Raw genomic sequence first — 24,590 nt, 5'->3', positions numbered from 1 at the left:
TGTGGCCAAAGACATTCTTTTCTGTGGATAAAATAGTTTTTGAAGATATTCTGAAATAAGTCAGTCATCATGACATCCTACTATTCCCAAAGAGTGGATGTTTACATGAGTTAGCGTAGCATAGCAGAAAAAGCATGAGCTTTGATGACATATTACTCCTGGGCTGGAGGGCCAGCTCAGCCCTTCACTGGCTGTGTCACCCTATGCAAGGTACATGCTGTGTCAGAACATAGTAGCCCCAGGAAATCATAGTTGTTGCCCTCTTCCCCTCTTGGCAACTAATCCATCAGCCTTCTTTGATATTCTACAATGTTTCCATGAAGATTCAGCATCTCTCAGGCTTTTGGTTATTCCCTGTAAATAATACCCTTAGCCACCAGCTCCTGGGGGAGGTCCAGGAAATGTCTGCGGTTATGCTGGCAGAATCTCTAGACTTTCATTTCATATGGTCAGTGGCACCCCCAGTTTCCCATTAGCGCTTGTAACATACCCAGAAGAACACCACTTCATGCCTGTCTAGGAGATCTGACATTTGGTTAATTGGTCACTCAAGAATGCCAATCTAGGCCAAGCAGAGTGGCACACACCTATAATCCCAGCACTTTAGGAGGCCAAGGCGGGAGGATCACTTGAGGCCAGGAGTTTGAGACCAGCCTAGCCTAAACAGCAACACTGTCTCTACAAAAAACGTAAAAAATTATCTGGGCACGGTGGTACGCCCTTGTAGTCCCAGCTACTCAGGAGCAAAGGCAGGAGCATTACTTGAGCCCAGGAATTCAAGGGTACAGTGAGCTCAGTATCAAACGTACCCTTGTGGTTGATTACCGCTACACTCCAGCCTGGGCAACAGAGTGAGATCTCATCTCTAAAAAAAAAAAAAAAAAAGGAATAAAAAAAGAATGCCAATGCAGTTCAAAACACCAAGCAGTGTGCAGAAGATAAGCTGATAAATTCAGATATTATAAAAACCAGTAGAAACCAAAATCTCTGGAAGAATTTAACATAAAATAATGAATAACATTACTACAATTTTTAAAAATTCTCTTTTTCTTATGTCTTAAAGGTCATTTATTTACATGTTTGGGATTCTGTTCTATATTGACTATTCTGTGACCTGTCAGTCAATTACAGCACAGGAGTCTAGTAACTCATTTATCTTTAAAGAAGTGCATCATGACCAGAGAACATGAGAATGTCAACAAATCGTAAGGAAATAAAGCAAGTTGGTCAAGGTCCTTGTAACTGAAGCCAAGAAAAAGCCTGGGAAATTAATGAATAATAAGCTCCCAGGAAACTCAAACTGAAAAAAGCAGTAAGCCATGATGAGAATAATACCTGAGATGATTAAATATATAGTCCAAACATTACGGCCTACAATCCTAAATCTTATCCACCCACAAAAGAGAACAGCCAAAGAGCCGAAGTTGCTCATTTTTATCTTAATGAGAGAGAGGAGGGATAAGGGGGAGGCAAGAAGGCGGGGAGGAGAGGGAGGGAGGAAGACAGAGGGAAGAAGGGAGAGAGAGACAGCCCACGAACACAAGCAAGAGAACAAGGGCAAACAATACTTGCTGATAGTAGGTATAATATTAAGAATATTGTATTATATTGCATTAGAAATATAGACTATTGAAAGCCAACATAAAGAACTGATTTGGATTTAGAAAAGATCAGAATATAAGATAGTTTTATTTCCATTTTAAAATGAATATGTAAACAACTATTAAGTTCAGTACATTAAAAAAAAAAAGTCTTGTTGCCTTTATTGATTTGGAGAAAGTCTGCCACATATTCTTACAAAGACAGGATGTCAAGCAAACCAATAAGTCATTCAAACCCAGTGTATATAAGGTTCCTTAAGCATCTGAGAAAACAACATGGAGAATTCTGAAAATTTGAGACCCACATGGGAGTAACGAAAGAATGCATCTTAAGCAAATTTTACTTATTGTTCTCTGTTATCCTGAAAAATTCACTCAAGAGAACAAAAAAAAGTTTGCAAATAAGACCATATAATCTTATTTGCAGAGGATAACACTTCTTATGAGACTTAGAAACCTGCAATACAATCTGAGCTTGTAAGACTCTGAGAACTCCAAAGCAGGAGAGTGATCAAGACTGACAAGAGTATGACCATGGTGATCTCTCAGGAAGCTAAAATCACCTCAGTTATGTATAAGAAATTCTGGCCAGAAACTGAACACTTCAGAGCTTGTGAACTCATGATAAAATCAAACAGATGAAGAGCTAAACTTATAATCTTAGTTGTCACTTGACTCTTGTTTTATCAAAATATAATTCTAATATAATCAAAATAAGTATATCCTGTTACTTCTCAACTTTAGAAAGGCCAGATTCCCCTGCAAATGCTTAAGAACCCTGTATTAGATCTCGTAATTCCTCAACAAAGGAAAAAGTTTAGAGTAAATGATACGCATGCTATTCCAGGAATAGTGTTCTAAGAAGGCTACAAAAGGGACGATTTCTGCTCCTACACAGGGAAAAGGGGAGTCATAGTCACTGAAGCTCTAGGGTATGGTATCTAGCATGATACCCAGCACTTAAAAGGAGTCCACTACATATTTGTTAAATGAAGGATAGGTTATAGCTAACAATTACTAAGTGGTTTACTATATGCCGGCACTGAGCATGCAGTAACTCATCTAATCCTCACAATAGCCTGATAAGGCAAATACATATTGTTATCATTTCCATTTTACAGTTGAAGAAACTGAAAAACAGAGAAGATAGGTTGCTTGGCCTAGGTGGAGCCAGGTTTCAAATGAAGGTAGAGTGGCTCCACAGTCCCCCTAACTGCAATACTACATTACTATATTCCTCTCAACTTAAAAGTGAATGATTGCAAGGGAGAGACAGGACCAGCAAGGGCCAGGTTCTCAGCTATGTGGCAGTAAAGCAATCAGGACTAGGAGAAGGACAAGTTCAAAGTGAAAGGATGCATGTGAGATCCGGACAGGGTAGTGCTGGGAGTGAATGCACTTTGTGACTACAGACTCCAAGTATCTCTTAACACTGGGCATGATCTGACCTTGAGGCAGCTACACGATGAGGATGGGCTAGATCAGTGGTTTCATCTTTGCCTATATACTGGAAGTGCATGAGGAGCTTTAAAAAATACTAAGCACAAGTCAGTAAGAAAAAGACCACTGAGGCCGGTCACGGTGGCCCATGCTGGCAATCCCAACACTTTGGGAGGCTAAGGTGGCTGGATCACCTGAGGCCAGGAGTTCAAGACCAGTCTGGACAACATAGTGAAACCCCATCTCTACTAAAAATACAAAAATTAGCCAGGCATGGTGGTGGGTGCCTGTAATCCTGGCTACTCAGCAGGCTGAGGCAGAACTGTTTGAACTCAAGAGGCAGAAGTTGCAGTGAGCCAAGATCATGCCACTGCACTCCAGCCTGAGTGACAGAGCAACACTCCATCTCAGGAAAAAGAAAAAGACCACTGAATCAACACAAAAAATAGCACAGGTTATATACACTTCAAGACCACAGAAAAGGAGATATAAATGACTTTATGCATATGAGAAGATGTTTGACCTCATTCATAATTAAAGAAATGCAAAATAAATGCCAAAGAGGTATCATTCTTCACCTAATTATACTGGCAGAAAACTCCAAAACATTCAAAACAGCCTCATCTCTAGTCTAGATTACTGTAATAACCTCCCAACTGCTCTCTTAATCAGCAAAATGGCTCTTTCAAAAATGAAAGTCAGATCACATCACCATTTTGCTCAAAACCTACACAGGCTGGGGTGGGCAGATGACGAGGTCAAGAGATTGAGACCACTGGCCAACATGGTGAAACCCTGTCTGCACTAAAAATACAAAAATTAGCTGGTGTGGTGGCACATGCCTGTAATCCCAGCTACTCAGGAGGCTGAGGCAGGAGAATCGTTTGAACCCGGGAGGCAGAAGATACAGTAAGCCGAGATCGTGCCACTGCACTCCAGCTTGGCAACAGAGCAAGACACCATCTCAAAAAAATAAAAAATAAAAAAAAACCTTTTTTGGTTTTGCATTTCATTCATAGTAGTAGCCAGAATCTTTACAGTGGCCTACAAGGCCTTACATAAATCTGGCTCCCAGTCATATCTCCGGCTTCTTCTTACACCACTCACCACTTCACTTACTCTTCTCTAGATACACTGGCTTCCTTTCTGCTCCTCAAACTCACCATACAAGCCTCCACTTTAGGGCCTTTACAATGGCTGATCTCCTGCTTCTCCCCCAGACATCCTCAAGGCTCACTCTCTCACCTTCTTAGAAGTCTTCATTCAAATCTCACCTCTCAGTAAGACTTCTCTAATTCAAATTGTGATTACCATTCCTTAACCCAAATCGGGTCCTACTCTTCCTATACAAGCACTTTTCACTTTCTAATCTACTATACAATGTACTTGTATTTATTTTTTATTTTCTATCTCCCCCAACTAGAATGTAAACTTCATGATGACAGAAATGTCTGTTGATATACTCCAAGTACCCGTAAGAATGTCTCACCATGTGTATGTATAAAGATATATTCTGCAACGCTGATAACATCAGAAGATTCAAAACAACTAAATGTCCATGAATACAGGACTAAGAAGTTAAATAAATTACAGAGAAATCACACAGTGGGATACTAAACAGTTCTTAAATAAATAAAGCAGTAACCCTATTTCCAGTATGGTCAAGTAAACTCTCACTGAACTGATTCTCCTGCAGGAAACGATAAATTCTGAACAAACTGTAAAAAACAAATCATCTAAAGGTACCAAAAAGTGAATGAAACAGGTGGACACTGGAGGCAAGTTAACATCTGGAAAAAAGAACAGCATAGGATACACTTCTCTCCCTTTTTTTTCTTTTAATAGCTTGAATTTGAAGGCAGGCCCATCTATTCCACGTGAAATAGTTAAAATGCCACTAGAAAACAGTCTTACTGGTTTGAAGACCCAGAGATAAGGGCTCATATTCCACAGCCTCTGGAATATGAAGGAGGAATTATTAGAAATAAAAAATCTGAGGCCGAGCGCAGTGGCTCACGCCTGTAATCCCAGCACTTCTGGAGGCTAAGGTGGGCGGATCATGAGGTCAGGAGTTTGAGACCCGCCTGGCCAATATGGTGAAACCCCATCTCTACTAAAAATAAAAAAATTAGCCAGGCGTGGTGGTAGGCAACTGTAATCCCAGCTACTTGGGAGGCTGAGGCAGAAGAATCGCTTGAACCCAGGAGGCAGAGGTTGCCGTGAGCCAAGATCGCGCCCCTGCACTCCAGCCTGGGCAACAGTGCAAGACTCTGTCTAAATAAATAAATAATCTGGAGAGAGAGGGAGTTTCATATTCTATGTATAAAACTGTTTGAATCTCTATCTGACCCCTGAACCACACACACAGACCTGGAACCGATTCAAAGAAACTTAGCTAAGAGATTAGAATTTTAGGTGTCTGTCACCCAGTACAGAAAGTTTTGTTGAGACTCCAGCCAACTACTAAAAAAATTTTTTGGCCAGGCATAGTGGCTTATGCCTGTAATCCCAACACTTTGGGAGGCCAAGGTGGAAGGATTGTTTGAACACAGGAGTTAGAGACCAGGCTGGGCAACACAGCAAAACCCCATATCTACAAAGATACAAAAAATTAGCTGGGCGTGGTAGCATGTGCCTATAGTCCTAGCTACTCTGGAGGCGGAGGTGAGGGGATCACCTGAGCCTGGGAATTGGAGGTTGCAGTGAGCCAAGATTGCATCACTGCACTCCAGCCTGGGTGACAGAGTGAGGCCTGTCTAAAATACACACACACACACACACACACACACTCTTACTTCAGAGGAACATAACAGAATCTACGTTCTACAACATATAATTTTACAATGTCCAGAATACAATCCAAAATTATTCAACATGTGAAACAGGAAAAAATGATCCATTCTCAAGAGAAAAAAAACTGTCAGTAGACAACTACCCTAAAATGACCGAGACGTTAGAATTAGCAGCAAGGGGCCGGGTGTGGTGGCTCATGCCTGTAATCCTAGCACTTTGGTATGCTGGGGTCGGTGGATCACTTGAGGCTATAAGTTCAAGACCAGCCTTACCAGCACGGCAAAACCCTGTCTCTACTAAAAATATAAAAATTAGCCAAGTGTGGTGGCACACAGCTGTAATCCCAGCTACTCAGGAGGCTGAGGCATGAGAATCACTTGAACCCAGGGGCAGAGGTTACAGTGAGCCAAGATCATGCCACTACACTCCAGCCTGGGTAACAGAGGAGACTCTGTATCCAAAAAAAAAAAAAAAAAAAAAAACTAGCAGCAAAGTTATACTATGTTCAAAGAGATCAAAGAACATATGCTTTTAATGAATAAATGTATGGAGAATTTCAGCACACACAGTAATTATAAAAAGTAGCCAAACAAATTCTAGAATATGATATTCAAATTTAAAATTCACTGGATAGACATAATAGCCGAAAGGAGATGACCAAGGAATCAAGATTAATCAACAGAAATTATACAACCTAACTATCAGAGAGAAAAAAAGAAGTTAAAAAAATGAACTGAACCTTAGGGACCTGTTAGACAATATAATGGTCTAACAGAAGGAAAGGAGAAAAAGAGGGGAACAGAAAAATATTAAAAGACATAAGACCCAAAAATTTCCTTTGGTAAAAGGCATATTTACATATTGAAGAAGCTCTGAACTAGATTAGTATAAAGAAAACCACACAAGATATGATATAGTGTAACTGCCAAAATCTAAAAAGACATATTATTTACGGGGAGCAACAACTCAAACGATGGCTGACTTCTCAAGAGAAAAAGTCTGAGGCTAAGAGACAGTGGAACATCTTTAAAGTCTTTATAAAAGTGCTGAAAGTGAAAAAAAAAAAAAAAGAAAAACAAAGAAAAACAAAAAGAAAGCTGTCAACTTTGAATTCTATATTCAATGAAAATATCCTTCAAAAATGAAGGCAAAATAAAGACATTTTCAGTAAACAAAAATTCAGAGAAATCATTGCCAGAAGACCTACACTACAAGAAATACTAAAGGATGTTCAAGCTGAAGAAAAGTAAAGCCAGACAGAAACCTGGATCTTCTGAGAAAACAAAAACAAAAACAAACACAAACACAAAAACAAAACAAAACAAAACAAAAACATGAGAAATGATAGCTATGTGGGCAAATACATTCAAGACCTTTTTCTCTTAATTTCTTTAAGATACAGACTAAAGCAAAAAATCGTAACATTGTGGAAGTTATGATCTATATAGATGTAATATAAATGACAACTATATATGGGCTGGGAGTTAAATAGACCTATATGGCTGCAGGGTTTCTAAAATTTTCATAATCAGCTTAGAAAAAATAATGCAGCTTCTTATATACTGACATGGAATGCTGTTTAAGGTATTTTTCAAAGGAAAAAAAAACAGATTCAGAATACTATTACAGAATGATACTTTCTTAAAGCAAACACATATACATATCCAGAGAATATCCTGAAAGGATAATACATGAAACTGGCAGGGGGCAGGGGCAAAATCGGGTAACTGGAATGCAGGGGTGGCATAATATTTACATTAACATTTGGATTTATTACATTTTATACTGTATAAAATAAATACAAAAAATTAAATACCCACGAAAATCAAAAAGTAAAGGCTCTGAGAAGTTCTATAGTAAGAAAACATTTAAATTTTCCTTGATCCAGCATTTTACAAATCTATATGACCGTAGGAAACTGACTCTTCTCCCTTTTTCAAATAATAGCTATTTCTATCCCAACAGTGACTGGTATTGCTTACACCATATTAAAAATCACTTATGTTTTTAAATCAATTTTTCACTAGTTGTACCAACTAAATCTAGTAAGAATATGACTCAGGTCATATGATATCATTTCATACTAATCCTGAGCAACTAAAATATATTGTGACATCTTGTTATGGAATCATCAGTATGTTCAACAAGCAATTTTTTGTTTTCAGAAATAGTTGATATCATTCAGTTTCGACAGTAATAACAGAGGTACCTAATGAGTTTTTAAAAATAAGTAAGCATGGGACAATATTTAAGAATATATTGGAAAATATTAAGTCTAGAACTTTAGTGGATGGAATTTTATTAGACTGCCAGTGAAACTGCAATTATATTTGAAGTTACTCTCATGGACTCTTTAAAAAAAAAAAAAAAAAAAGACTATTTCAAATGACCTGAGTCATATTCTTACTAGATTTAGTTGCTACAACTAGTAAAAAATTGATTTAAAAAATTAAGTGTTTTTTAATATGGTGTAAGCAATACCGGTTACTGTTGGGATAGAAATAGTTAATATGAAATGATATCAACTATTTCTGAAAACATAAAAAATTGCTTGTTGAACATACAAATTATTCCATAAGAAGATACCACAATATATTTTAGTTGCTAAAGATTAATATGAAACATAACCATTATTTTGAAACAAAAAAGAAAAACCCACAAATTCTTGTTAAAGTTCAGCAGATATTATTTAAATTGTAGTATCTTGGCTTTAAAAATTTAACGGTTTAATAGTGAAAATTTTTTCTATGATACATTAATTTCACTAGTTCCTTTGAGTTTCTAAATCCACTTAACAATTTTCTTTAATAGTGTATTTTATTCAATTTATCTTTGTACCTACACTAACAAAGGAAAAAGAATACAATTTGTGAATACCCAGAAATTCCTTAATCATGGAGATTGTATACAATTGTTTCTATGCTCTTTAAAGGGAGGACATGATACTAGTTTCATCTGTGCTAACAAGGAGAGTTTATTACTAAAAGATCTGGGAGAGGAATGAGATGCTAAAATGAAAGACATGGAAGCCTGGCAACACATTCTAGCCTAGTTAACCCTTCCTAAGAAAAAAAGATAGTACTACTAGTAAGGTGTTAATGAGCCGTACTTGGTATCCTCATGCTCAACAACCTTCTCAGATCACTCATGTTGAAAATAAACTTCTGTATTACAACTGAAACTAAAAATTACACTGAAAAGGACATGTTTAGCATCTTAGAGGCTCCTACATATTTAAAGCTTCTTCTTTAAAATTCCATGTTTTAGATGTTTGAACAAGACATTCAATAATTCCATTATCCTTGCTCTGGTTTGATATTATTTTTACCTCTCCCAAACCATAAAATTTGCAAAATAAAAACTTCAACTGCAAAATGTATTCAATATTTGGAAATGAAAATTTAACAAACCCCCTTAAGAACCAGTAAGAAAGCTATCAAATAGAATACAAATAGATACTTAAAATTTTAGAAACTGTTAACAACATTCAAATCAAAGAGGTGAAGTATTCCAAGAATATTTACTCCAGTTGTGTTAGGAACAAACTAAATTATGACTTCTTTGGGCCAACTAAATCCAGTAAGAGTAACATTCTGTTGCTAATGCAATCATTTGAAATAATTATTTTTGAAAAGAACTTAGCCTATCAAAGTCAACTTCAAATATAAAAGTGTTCCCCATCAATCAAGTGTATAGAAACAATATAAAATTATTCAAATTTTGTTTCTTTTACAAAGATACTTCTCAAACCCAAGTGCTTCCTATAATAATATACGACATCATATAGTGTTTACTGATTAACAGGAAAAAAGAAGAAAATTAAATGAAATTAGAATAAAATATATAACTTCTACCAGAAAAAAAGGAGACTAGAACCAGCAGGGAAATTATTAGAAGACACTGACTTAAAGATTTGGTTATATATAAAACATAGCTCCCTATATTTCATATACCTAAACTTATAAAATAATCCCATAAATTCTATTATTCCTTAATATAGACTAGAAGAAATCCACAAACATTCTGAAAGGAGCCAAATTGCAAATATTTTAGGCTTTGCAGGCCATAGGGTTTCTGTCACACCTTCTCAATACTGTTGTGGTATTGAGAAAGCAGTCATAGACAATATACATCAACAAATGAGGGTGGTGGTGCTCCAATAAAATTTACGGACACTGAAATCTGAATTTCATATAATTTCTACACATCACAAAACAATCTTCTACTAATTTTTTTCAATGATTTTTAAATATATAACCTTAGATCATGGGACATACAAAAAAAGAAAGCTGTGGGCTCTAGACTGCCAACCCCTGCCTCATCTAGAAATACACGAAAAGTAGTTACTAGAATACTTTCCAAACATTTTTTCTAATAATTGAGTATCAATAATGTTGCATTTTTACTATGCCACTATTTTTACCATATGTAAGTTCTAAAACAGTATAATCTGCCAAAATAATGACGGAATCAAAGCCAAGAAAGCTAAAATGAAGTATTCTTAATATTTCAAAGTCACAAAAAAGAAGCAATAAAAAAAACACAGAAAACTGTTGTTTCATTACACATTCCTAGGTCATAAATTTCACATAGACTTTAACTAACTCTATATAATACTTGCCCACTGAGTGATACAAAGTTATTAGTTATATTATGCCAAATTTAGAATTTCATTAATTCCAAAAGTAATATAGGATTAAAATGTGGCCAAAAGAATCCTGGAACCTGGGTGAGATGGTGAAACCTCATCTCTAGAAAAGACACAAAAATTAGCCAGGCATAGTAGCACTTGGACCACCTGGTCTATATTAACGAGCTACTCGGGAGGCTGAGACGGGAGGATGGCTTAACAGGAGGTGGTGGTTGCAGTGAGCCAAAATGGTGCCACTGCACTCCAGCCTGGGCAACAGAGTGAGACCCCTGTCCCCCTACTCCCGCAAAAAAAAAGAATCCTGGTAGTTTCATAGTTAACACTGTTTCATATGGTAATACTGAAATGTCTTAGAAAACTCAAAGGACAAGGTTGTGAAACTGTATTTTAATTATAGCTTACCTTTAACTAGTTGTTAAGATCTTGAGCAAATCATGTCAGCCAGCATTTCCTAAAGTTTGCCCTGTATCCACAGATCATTCATTAATGTAACAGGATCTATGGCCAACTGAGTCTGAGAAATGCTACACATTATATACATTTCTAGAAGATTTATAATGTACCTAAGCGTATCATAAATTCTGGGAAGTTCTGCAGTAAAGAATACTGTTAGTTTAATCTAGAATTGTCCAAACTTAACTATTTTTTGTGCGTCATACTTATTAACATCCAAAAAAAACTAAAATTTCTTAAAAAACACTTTAGAAAATTTTCTAATCTCTAGTTGAAATCAGATAAACATCCCTTTGGTTTCTAAATTTTAGAATTCTGTGAGACTAATTCTTAGGAGTAATCTTGTGAAAGCTGTTCAACTATTAAGTTCAGGTTTACAAACTTGGAACCTCTGGGTCAAATGTACTCCTTTATACTCCCACTATGAACTTCCTCTTCAAGAGCACTTATCTTTAAGTAGAAATAATTTCTCTAACTTTCTAGACTTACTCTTTAAGTGGGAGATGGAACCATCCTAATTTCTTCAACACTTAAGAGAGTGCCTGGATCACTCACTAAATGAGTTTCGGTTTTGGTTTTGTTTCTATTTTACTGCAATAATCTCCCACTTGATCTACCCATAACCACTCTTGCCTTTCCCATACTGCTTCTCTATGCAAACATGGTCAGGTCTCCTCCACTCAAAAATTTTCATCTTTGCCGGGTGTGGTGGCTCACGCCTGTAATTCCAGCACTTTAGGAGGCCAAGGTGGGCAGATCATGAGGTCAGGAGATCAAGACCATCCTGGCCAACGTGGTGAAACCCCATCTCTACTAAAAATACAAAAATTAGCTGGGCGTGGTGGCACATGCCTGTAATCCCAGCTACTCAGGAGGCTGAGGCAGGAGAATCTCTTAAACCTGGGAGGCGGAGGTCACAGTGAGCCGAGATCGCGCCACTGCACTCCAGCCTGGTGACAGAGCAAGACTCCATCCAAAAAAACAAAAAAAGACTTTCATCTTCCACTCTTCTGAAAATGAAGACCAAATTTCGTAAAATAGCCCTGGAGGATCTAGTCTCTGCCTACCCTTTCCTGCTTTACCTCTTTTATCACTGCTTCTCTTTATTTTATCAGCTTTAGCCATACAAAGCTAGTAGAGATGAAACTAGTCAGCATAGAGAAAAAAGCAGAGCAAGGACCTGGGGAATGTCAGGGTAGGGTAGGGTGAAGTGGGTTGGGGTGAAATAAAAGGCAAGACTGAAAAGGTTATATTAGACCTTAGCAAATGAGAGGGAACAAAAAATAAATACCTCTAAAATGGGAGTATACCTGACTTGTTTGGAAAATGCAGCCAGTGTGGCTGGAGTGAAGTTGGAACACTAGGGAGCAGTAGGTGGGTTACAGAAGTAATAGAGGTCTGAAACAGCAGAAGCTTTATGCAATCAACTCCCATGGTTACCTCTCTCATCTAGATCTCTCCTGAGTCCAGTCTCCTATATGAAACACATATTTGACAACTCCTCTTGGATGTCTTACAGACATGTCTAACCCTGAAGTCTTAACTGCACTCCAAATCTGTTTCTTTTCCATTCTTTCCCATCTCAGTAAATGGTAGTAACCTCTATCCACTGGCAAAAGCCAGAATCCTAAAAGGTTCTCCCACTAAATTTAGAAAAGACATGAAATTCCTATTAAACATCCTCCACACTAGGTAGCTAGAGCCTTTAATTAATATAGCAAACATGGTAAAGACCCTAATCCCCTACATATGGTACTCCGTTAAGTATTACCACCCATTCACATATTACACACATACAGGAAGGAAATCACTCACATCTGAGTCCCAATCAAGGAGTTCACATTCCTATGGGGGCAGAGGCTAGGTGAAGTGGGACACTGAATCTGCATATCCTCTGAAATACCCAATGTCCATCTAAGACAAAATGGTACCTGTGCCCAGAGGGTTAGCCCAAATAGTATAACAGCTTCGAGCTAAGAGGTAGCCATCATAGAGGAAGAGGTCCTTATGGCCTCTAACAATATGAATTTAAAAACAGGAGGACCAGTGAGCCCATCAAGCAAGATCAACATCCCATATACCCGTACTTTTATACTCTAAAAAAAGATGGGAACACAGACTAGGAACTACTGCCGTGTTTGAAAATGTCCCCATGTTTGTTGTCAGTGCTACTGTCTGTTACTTCATGGTGACTAGAAACAAACTCCACAACAAAAATGACAATAAATTATGGTGTATTACTATAGTAGAATACTATGTAAATTTATTAAATAGTTGTACACTTAGTTACATGGAAACTCATAACACATTCTGAAGTGAAAGCAGAATATATAGTTTGCATAAATACATACACTCATTAAAATGCTACAGCTGTACCTCTGGTAAGCCAAAAGTTTGTATGGGCTTGTCCTAGAAAGCAGGAAAGTGAGGAACTAAGAACGCAAAACGAAAAATTAGAAATAGGCCGGGCGCGGTGGCTCAAGCCTGTAATCCCAGCACTTTGGGAGGCCGAGACAGGCGGATCACGAGGTCAGGAGATCGAGACCATCCTGGCTAACACGGTGAAACCCCATCTCTACTAAAAAATAAAAAAAACTAGCCGGGTGAGGTGGCGGGCGCCTGCAGTCCCAGCTACTCGGGAGGCTGAGGCAGGGGAATGGCGTAAACCCGGGAGGCGGAGCTTGCAGTGAGCTGAGATCCGGCCACTGCACTCCAGCCTGGGTGACAGAGCGAGACTCCGTCTCAAAAAAAAAGAAAAGAAAAAGAAAAAGAAAAATTAGAAATAGATTTTGAAAAGTATGTTTTACCAAACTTACCTGACAAATTTAAGAGTAGTGAAATTATACATAGTGTATTCACTGACCATGATGGAATCAGACTAAACATCAATAACAAAGACAACAGGAAAAATCTCCAAACACTTGGAAACTACACTTCTAAAATAATCCGGGGGTCAATGAATTATCAAGGGAAATTTTTAAACAGAACGAAAATAAAATACAATATATTACAATTTGTGAGATGTAGAAGTGAGAAAAATTCATAACACTAAATACATAGATCAGAATTAGCCAGGTGTGCACCTGTAGTCCTAGCCACTCAGGAGGCTGAGGCAGGAGGATCACTTGAGCCCACAAGTTTGGGGCTGCAGTGAACTATGATTATGCCACTGCACTCCAGCCTGTGCAACAGAGTAAGATCCTATCTCTTAAAAAAAAAAAAAAAAAAGTTATGAAGAATAGTCTGAGAAAAAAAAGGAAGAAAAGAGGAAATGTCTCAAATAAATAATCTAAGTCCATACCTCAAGAACAAAGAACAAGAAGGGGGAAAGTAAATCTAAAGAAAGCAGAAGGTAGTAAATCTAAGAATAGAAATCAATAAAACTGAAAACAGAAAAAAACTACAGATAAAAGCAATTAAACAAAATCTTGGTTCTTTGAAAAGAATAATAGAACTGACAAACTTCCAGCAACACTGACAAAGAAAAAAGAAGACACAAATCATCAATATCAGAAAAGAATCACAGATTATCACTAGAGACCCTGTAGACATCACAAGAATAAGGGAATACTAAGAACAATTCTACACATAGAAATTTGACAACTTAAGACAAAATGAGCCAAATCCTCAAAAAGCACAGCTATCACAACTTACCCAAAGTGAAGATGACTTGAAAAGCCCTATAGGTATTCAATAAATTGAATTCACACATTTAAAACTCCTAAAAAAGAAAATCTCCAGATGTGGGTGTTTTCAGGAAGAATTCTGCCAAACTTTTAAAGATGTAATGTCAACTCTACACAATCTCTTCCAGAAAACAGAAGAAGAGAGAATGCCTCCCAACTCTTTTTATGGAGTACAATAGTACCCTCATATAAAAAATCAGAAAAAGAATGCCAAAGGGCTTATGGTGAGGGGAACTACAGACAAATATCCCTCATGACTATAGAGACAAAAAGCCTAATAGAATATTAGCAACATACATAAAGACTCTTAGATCATGACCAAGTATTGTTTATTAAAGGCATACAAGACTGGTTCAATATTTAAAATTCAATCAATGTAATCTATCACATTAACAGGTCAAAAAAGAGAAATCACATGATCAATTAATTGATGCAACAAAACATTTAACAAAATTCAACACCCATTCACGATAAAAATTTTCAAAAAACTAGGAAGAACATATCAATTGGATTTAAAATATTTATTAAAAATCTACACCTAAAATCAGACCTAATGGTGAAAGACTGAATGTTTTGTACCCAAGATCAAGAATGAGGCAATGATGTCCACTCCCACTACTCTTCAAGCACTGTGTTGTAAACTGTGTTGTAAACACAGTGCTTGAAGATCTAGCCAGTGCAATAAGGTAAGAAATGAAACATGTGTTAGTCCGTTCTCACATAGCTATAAAGAAATACCTGAGACCAGGTAGTTAATTGGTTTATGGTTCTGCAGGCTGTACAGGAAGCATTGAGGCTTCTGCTTCTGGGAGGCCTCAGGAAATGTACAATCATGGCAGAAGGCAAAGGGGAAGTAGGCACATCTTACATGGCCAGAGCAGGAGGAACAGAGAAAGGAGGGAGGTGCTACACTTTTAAACAACCAGATCTCACGATAACTCACTCACTATCACGAGAACAGCCCCAAGGTGATGGTGCTAAACCATTCATGAGAAACCATCCCCATAATCCATCTCCCACCCCACCCAACCTCTAACATTGGTACAACTGAACATAAGATTTGTGTGGGGACACAGATCCAAACCTTATCAAAATGAAAGGCAAGCAGATGAGAAACCAAGAAATAAAAATGTCCCTATTTAAAGATGGAATAATTGTCTGTGCAGAAAGAAATATATTTTTTAATTACCTAGAACTAACAAGTGAATTCAGCAAGTTCACAGGACACAAGATCAAAGTACAAAAATTGAAATGTATGTCTATATACCAGCAATAAATACATGGAAGGTGAAAGTAAAAATACAAGAAAAGATTTATTCTAAAATTTACATGGAAAGGCAAAGAACACAGAGTAACCCAAACAATTTTGAAAAAGAATAAAGTATAATAAACCACTCCATATTATCTTAACACTTATTATGTAACTTCAGTAATCAACACTGTGAGGAGATGGCAAAGACACAGAGTTCAACAGAACATGATAGAGAACCCAGAAACAGCCACACTACTAGTGTGGCCAACTGTCTTTATACAAAGGTAAAAAAGCAATTCGATGGAAGAAGGAGAGCTATCCAACAAATGGTACTGGAACAAATGGATAACCATAGGCAAAAAACCGAAACAAAAACCCTTGACCTAAACATGACATCAATAAAAAGAAGCTAACTCAAAATTTGTATTTAAATGTAAACCATAAAACTTTTAAAAGAAAACCTAGGAGAAAACCTTTGGGGATCTATATTTGGTGAGGAGATTCAGACATGACACCCAAAGCACACTCACAAAAAAAAATTCATAAACTGGACTTCATCAAAATAAAAAACTTCTGCTCTACGAAAAACTACATTAAGAGGATGAAAAGACAAACTATAAAAAGGGAGAAAAGATTAGCAAACCACATATCTAACGGACGATTCATATCTAAAATATATACAAAACTCTCAAAACTCAACAGTAAAAAAACCAATTTTATAGAAAATGTGCGTAAGAGACATTTCACCAAAGACACACAGCTAAACAGATACACAGATACACACACACACGCTCTTACACATACGAAAAGATGTTCAACATCCCTAACCATTATGGAAATGTCATTAAAGCCATAATGATGTATCACTACACACCTATCAGAACAACCAAAATAAAAATATTGACAACCACAAATGCTGGGGAGGATGAGGAGAAACTGAATCTCTCATACATTCCTGATTGTGATGCGAGACTGTTCAGCAACTCTGGAAAATAGTGTAGCAGTTTCCTAGAATACTAAACATATATTTACTACACAACCCAGGTATCACACTCCTGTGCATTTATCCCAAAGAAATAAATATTTATGTCCATACAAAATCCATACATATTCATAACAGCTTTATTTGTAGAGCTAAAAACTGAAGAAAAACAAAACATCCCTCAATAGGTGAAGGGTTCAACAAACTGTGGTACACAGAACACTACTCAAAAACATAGTATTCAAAAAGTCACATACTATGATTCCATTTATGCAATATTCTTGAATATCAGAGATGGAGAACAGATACATGGTTGCCAAGGGCTAAAGATGGTAGGGAAGCAGAGGTGAAGGGAAGACTAGTAGTAAAGGACAACATGAGGGAGAGCTTTGTGGTGACAGAGTAATTCTGTATTTTTATTTTTATTTTTTTTTTTTTGGAGACAGTCTCACTCTGTTGCCCAGGCTGGAGTGCAGTGGTATGATCATAGCTCACTGTAGCCTCAAATTCCTGGAATTAAGCAACCCTCCCACCTTAGCCTCCCAAATAGCCAGGACAAAACACATGGACCACCATGCCTAGCTAATTTATTTTTATTTTCGTAGAGATGGGATCTCACTATGTTGCCCAGGCTGGTTTCACACTCCTGGCCCCAAGCTATCTGTCCCATCTGGGCCTCTCAAAGAGCTGAAAGAGATGAGCCACCATGCCCAGCGAGTTCTGCATCTTGATTGTTGCAGTGGTTGCATCAATCTACACGTGATAAAATGAAACAGAACTACAACACACACATTTACCAATGTCAGTATACTGGTTTGAAATATTGTCCTATGAGTCTGTAAAATAACGAATGGGGGAGACTGAGTGCAGAGTACACGGGCTTTGGTGTGCCATTTTTACAACTTCCAGTGAATCTCTAATTATTTCTAAGAAAAACATTTTTTCAAAGGAAGACAGAAAAACTAAATCAATAGTAATTAGCTACATTCTGAAGTTTCCGAATATGTATCTTGAAAATTTACATCCCACATATACTATCATTCCTAGTATTTTCTTGAATGATTTTATTTCATGGTGATCTTTATTCTAGAAAAAAATACGTTTTGAAGTGAGGCTTCAATTATTTTACTTCACAGTATTCAAAATACCCAATAACAAAATTATTTTATAAAATGAGTTTTAGAGTTTTGCAGAAATAGATTTATAATCCAATTCTATAACTTATTACATAAATGACATGAGCAAATTAAACTTGAGTCTCTGTTTCTTCATAACTAAAACAGGGATAAAATATATATACTTTGGAGAACTACCATGTCTGTGTATACAGAAACTGGCAGTGTTCTATATACACTGGACTACATAACTTTTACTGTTATCATCTTATCTCCCTGAAGGTAACACACATTCCTATGGGCAGGAGCAATTTCACGTATTTCCCTTGAATCACCTTACTGCTGTCAGCATGGTGATAAGTATACAAAAAATACCCAACATGCAATTTTCTTTGAACTTTTAACCTCTGCCATTAAAATTACCCTTTTTCTTTACTGTAAATGGTTATACCTTGACTTTCTGAAAAGGGCTAAGTTTGGAGTCTTTCAGGTGTGTTTTGTTTTTCAAATGAGAGTTTTCTTGTTTTTGTTTTTTAGAGACAGAGTCTCTCTCTGTCACACAGGCTGGAGTACAGTGGTACCATCATAGCTCACTGCAGCCTCAAACTTCTTGGCTCAGGTGATCCTTCTGCCTCAGCCTCCCCAGTAGTTGGGACTACAGGCCTGCACCACATGCCCAACTTATTTTTTAATTTTTTCCAGAGACGAAGTCTTGCTATGTTGCCCAGACTGGTCTCAAACTCCTGGCCTCAAGCAATCCTACCACGTTGGCCTCCCAAAGTGCTGGGCTGCCAGGCCAGCCTCCAATAAGAGTTTTTTGATGAAGCTAATATGTAGTTTCTAAAGGCATCAAGCCAAGAAAGACTAGTCCAATGGTGTAATAGTCCAGAGATGCAAAACACAGACCGAGATTTCCAAACATTCTGCACATCCCATATTCTTGTTTCTAACTCAGTCAGTTAGAAATATTTTTTTGATAGCCAATAAGTGGTGTTTTTCCAGCATCTCATCACTTCATAGAGATCATTATTCTTGCTTATCATTTAAGAATCCTATTTGTATTTAAATTGACTAACACTGCTACCCATTATCAGTTCCAGGTTGCTGACCCTGATCTTCTGCAATGTTCTAGAAATTATTTCTATAGTCACCTATTCCTCATTATATTTGTCCCATCACAATAGAAATTATAAAAAAGATAATACCAACCCCACTCTGTAATTTGGTATCTTCTTTGAAGAATTTATTCTGCTAATTCTTCTCCTAAACTCCTTAAAGGAACTGTCAAGTAACCATCAAATAGGATTAATAAACTCAACTGTAATACAGCTCACTAAACTTCTTTCTCTTACTCATAAAAGTCATATTAAAACGTACTGTGAGGGACAGTGCAGTTTATATGATATTATCATCAATATATCACAACAAAAGTTCCAAACAAAACACTTTAGATATCTTTGAGAAGGTTTTAGATATCTTTGAGAGCATACTACTCAAAGATGCTCTATACATTTTATTAAAATATGTCTTCTACTATATATATACACACATATACATAGTGCAAAGACAGTACAGAGTTCCCATACACCCTTCATCTAGCTTTCCCTAATGTTAGCAACTGACAAAAACATAGTTAACACTGGTCAAAACTGGAAACTGAACACTGATACAACAGTATTAAGTAAATCACAGATTTTATTCAAAGATTCTATACTTTTTAAGTAACTGGTGACACTGGACTTCTAGATATGTTGGGGATAACTGAATATCCAGATGTCTTGGGAGAATTTCTATTATCATTTCTAATTTAACATGCTCCCAGCTGCTCTATGATGAGCTTTGATTCTCTATGAGAGCATGGAGTCATGGTAACATAGAATCTTCTGTTGGATGAAACCTTGGAAGTCATTTAGATAAATATTTTTTAAAGTATAAACTATGACCCATTAACAGGTCATGTAATAAATTTAATAAACCACAACTATTTTTTTTTTTTTTTTTTGAGAGGGAGTCTCGCTCTGTTGCCCAGGCTGGAGTGCAGTGGCAGGATCTTGGCTCACTGCAAGCTCTGCCTCCTGGGTTCTGGCCATTCTCCTGCCTCAGCCTCCCAAGTAGCTGGGAATACAGGCGCCTGGCACCATGCCCAGCTAATTTTTTGTATTTTTAGTAGAGATGGGGTTTCACCGTGTTAGCCAGGATTGTCTCGATCTCCTGAGCTCATGATCCACCTGCTGCGGCCTCCCAAAGTGTTGGGATTACAGGCGTGAGCCACCGCACCCAGCCCACAACTATAATTTCTAATAAAACAGAAAATATTAGAGTATAATACAGATGTTAAGGGTATTACTGCTTCATAAATCTTTTGTTTTAGTGATATTTGTAAAAATGTATATCTGTGTGGCTGTAGGTATTTATGTATTGGGTCATATTATTTTTAAAAATTCCTTAGCACAGGTCAGAGATAAAAATGTTTTAAAAGTTACTCATCTATATCAAACCAAAGAAAGAAAGTTCTCTTTAATATTCCTCACAAATGATAACCCCCATCTCTAACTAAACACTATTAAAGGTAGAATATTTGCTACTTATACATCAGACAGTAATATGTATTAGGAAATTTTTAATGTGGAACCAACATTTCTCTGTTGACTTTTGATCTACAACTCACAAAAAGGGCGGGTTTCTTCCTTCTAAAGAAAAATACTGTGCAATCCTATTTCTTTTTTTCGTCAAATCAGTGAACAGAAGTTGTTACACCTAGAAATCAAAAGTTCCAAAAGAAAGTTTTCCAAGAAGAGACTCTAAAAATAAAGGGCAATAATAGAACAGAAAAAATATGTATGTAAGGACTCTAAATGAAAGAATAGAACAATGCCAAGCAAAAACATCAAGTCAATGAAAGAACACCTTTGTAGAAATTATATAAATAGTGGATCCTGCCCCTGGTCAGCCCCGCCCGGCCTTCCCTCGGGCCCACCTGACCGCCATACGTCCCTCCTCCTCCCCACCTCGTGGCCGGCAGCAGCCCTCTAGCTTTGGCTCCGTGGACTGGCTCTCCCAAAACAGCTGCTCAGGACCGACCCACACCCCCAGGCCTGCCAACGTCTTCCTGAGGAGCCTCCCCGGCCCAGGTCAGGCATCCGGCTCCTAGGAGCCCCCTCAGGCTGTCAGCATCACAGAGGCTAGGTCCTCAAACCTGCCTCCGCCGGAGAGGACCGTGGCTGGGTAAAGGGCCAAACACCTGGCGGGCTCCCTGGCGTCCCCACAGTCTTCACCATGGAGCAGGTCCGCGCCTTGGAGGGCATCTTCCGGCAAGACCAGTACCTGGGCCCTCTGCAGCGGAAGAGGCTGGCCAGGGAGATGCAGCTGTCGGAGGTCCAGATAAAAACCTGGTTTTAAAATCGCCGGATAAAACACAAACGGCAAATGCAGGACTCCCAGCTGAACAGCCCCTTCTCGGGGGTCACTCCACACACCCCCGGCTTTCCACTCACCGTCTTCTGGCCTTGCCAATGGCCTGCGGCTGCTGTCCCCTTAGGCACCACTACCTGGGCCCCAGGTTCCGATGCTGCCCCCTGGCTCCTTCTGGGATCTCTGCCAAGTGGAACAAGAGGCCCTGGCCTCTGAGTGGGCTTCCTGCTGAGGGCAGCCTCTGGTCTACCACCCTGCAAAGCCCAGGAAGTGGCTTGCATACACTGGGACCAGCCCTGTCCGCGGGACCCTGGGGCTTGGTGTTCTCTGCTGGAGACAGGGGACGCATTTTGAGGAAATGCCTCTGACTCCAGGCCTCCCATACACGTGATCTGTGCAGATCGAACCTGGCGCCTACCCGGAGGACTCAGCTGTTCTGTTTACACTGTGGTGGCACCTCTCATCCTGACTCAAGCAAAGGTTCTCGAGATTTCTGGAGAATATATTTATTAAAGCCACCTCTTCACCGAAAGTTACCAAAAGGGTCGGTTTGGGAAGTAAATGAAGGGTCAGTGTACAGAGTCAAACGCAGAAGTGGGCTTGTTATGAGTAGGGCTTTCAGCATATGAAAAAAGGATAATTTTTTTTTTTTTAAGTGTTGGAAAAACTGGTTTTCCAGTTGGAAAAATAAAGGTTGTAAGCTTTGTGTGTAAAAAAGAAAACCATGAAGGATTGGAAGGGGGAAAAAAAAAGAAATTATATAAATAAAATTATCAGGCAGATAATTTCATAGACGTATGCATTACTTACTAGCAAATCTCCTCATTTTGGAAAATGTTTCACTGTTTAATTTTTTTTAAACACACAAAGAAAAACTTCCACATTCAAAAGAAAGACTAAACCATGCACAAATGAACCCTTTCTGTTTCCTCTAACATACAAGAAAGTGATTTCATGAAATTTATTAAAACTGTTATTTCTGGCCAGGCGCGGTGGCTCACGCTCGTAATCCCAGCACTTTGGGAGGCCAAGGCAGGCAGATCATGAGGTCAGGAGTTCAAGACCAGCCTGGCTAACATAGTGAAAAACCGTCTCTACTAAAAATACAAAAAAAAACTTAGCCAGGTGTGCTGGCGGCTGTGCTGGCAGGCGCCTGTAATACCAGCTACTCGGAAGGCTGAGGCAGGAGAATCGCTTGAACCTGGGAGGCGGAAGTTGCAGTGAGCGGAGATTGCACCATTGCACTCCAGCCTGGTAACAGAGCAAGACTCCATCTCAAAAAAATAAAAAAATAAAAAAAAAAAAAAGCTGTTATTTGTGTCCAATCCCAAACAAAGTATTTCATGTCATTAAATATATATGTGTAACACACTTACACATACACATATACATATAGATATTCACCAAACCAGATATTAAACTATCTGGCCACTTCATACTACTCAAAAGGCAGATTCTTAGCAAAATATAGGATAGAATAAAATGAATTCTGAAGTAAAAAAAATCCACCAACTAGATAAAACTCAATGTACTCCACACTTAAGGGGGCATCTTAGGGCTTAATTAAAGCCCTGCTACTCTTACTTTGCCCCAAATTCAAACTATAATATCAGTTTTCAAGATAATAGCAATTGAAAAGCATTAAGGAAAGGAGGAAGCAATATGCAAAGGTACACTAACAAAAACAAGAAATAAGATGACAATCTGACTGCCAAGAATGATTTGGAAAGTAACTAAAAGCACACTTGAGTACTCTAGAAACAGATGTCTAGGATTATCTGGTATAAGGACAAACCACGTATATATCTCATGAGGCTTATGATAATACTTATTGTTTATAAGGCTGACAATGAATCAACAGGAAGGATTCTTTATGCTAAGAATCGTGGCATTTGCTATTTAAGGATATAAAAAATATATGCCATAACTTTTAGAAGTATTTCTATCCAAAATTACTGAACTAAGTAAGTTTTAGTTTCCAAAAAAAAGTGAATCCTCAGCAATGTGGGGAAGCTAGCTGTCCGGAACAATTGTCCCTAAGGAGTGTGGTTAACTGTAATTCTTACCTTCTTCTTTACTTCTTTCAAAAGTTCTATAACTATTTAAACCATCTCATAATCTTTGATGTTAATAGAGGGTAATGTGTTTTAGGTTGTGGCGACCAGTATTTACATGACTGGACATAGAATTACCTGGGGAAGTTTTAAAAAACATTGGGGTTCAAGATCTACAACCAGAAATTCTGATTTAATTACTTGAGATAAAGCCTGGGCATCAGAATTTTTAAAGCTGCCCAGGGAAGCCTGATGTTCAGTTAGCGCTGGGAACCACTTAGGTAAATAGTTTTCTTCATGACACCTTTAGGAATTTTTGAGAGAGATACAGTATGCAGCATTTCCAAAATTTGTCTTCAAATCCCCTTTACCATGGAACATCTTATACAACACTGACTTAGGTAACGCTTCATCTGAAAATCAAGGTAAGTATTAAGTTTAGAATCAAGTTGTATAACTTTTGAACTTTGTAAAAGTTCTAACGTGGTTAGGAAGAAGGAAAGGGAGAGAAAAAAGAAAAGGAGGACTTACTTTTATCTTGCTACCACGTTTCTTATATTACAAAAATTCCAAATGAAATATTTTAATTTTAACTTAAAATTTCACAGTTTATTTTAATCATGCTTATATTAAGCCTGTGACTCAAAAGTATTTACATGTTGTGAAAGTTAATTCCAAAGATAAAACTGTGCTGCCCTCTAATGGTTCAAGATAAATATTTTTACGTATACATACTAGTAAGGTGATAAATACAATTTTATTATTTTATAAATGGGAGGATTACATTATATACTAGAAAAGAAAAATAAGATTTCAATTTTTGGTATAACTGAGCTCAAAAAATTAACTATGACTGCTATGTTCAAGCTCAAGACCCTTTTAACTGTCCAGGCAAGCTGGCTGACCCCTGTAATCCCAACACATTGGGAGGCCAAGCCAGGAGGATTGTTTGAGCCCAGGAGTTTGAGACCAGCCTGAGCAATATAGTGAGACCCCATCTCTACAAAAAATAAAAAATTAGCCAGACATCATGGTGTCCCAACTACTAGAGAGGCTGAGGTGGAAGGATCACTTGAGCCCAGAAGGTCATGGCTGCACTGAGCCGTGATCGTGCCACTGTACTCCAGCCTAGGTGACAGAACAAGACTGTCT

General features: G+C 37.8%; 1 protein-coding gene and 1 pseudogene across 2 annotated transcripts in view; one reads left to right on the top strand and one right to left on the bottom strand.

The window, feature by feature from the left end:
- LOC105541112 overlaps nt 1–21,738 on the top strand; it is a 32,148-nt pseudogene extending 10,410 nt beyond the window's left edge.
- The window catches only part of STAU2 (staufen double-stranded RNA binding protein 2), a 341,604-nt gene that overhangs the window by 223,047 nt on the left and 93,967 nt on the right, over nt 1–24,590 (bottom strand). The gene's annotated exons all lie outside the window — the stretch shown is intronic.

Source organism: Mandrillus leucophaeus, unplaced genomic scaffold, assembly GCF_000951045.1.
Source record: "Mandrillus leucophaeus isolate KB7577 unplaced genomic scaffold, Mleu.le_1.0 Scaffold233, whole genome shotgun sequence".
NCBI classification, from domain to species: Eukaryota; Metazoa; Chordata; class Mammalia; order Primates; family Cercopithecidae; genus Mandrillus; species Mandrillus leucophaeus.
This window is presented reverse-complemented; position numbering and strand designations above follow the sequence as displayed.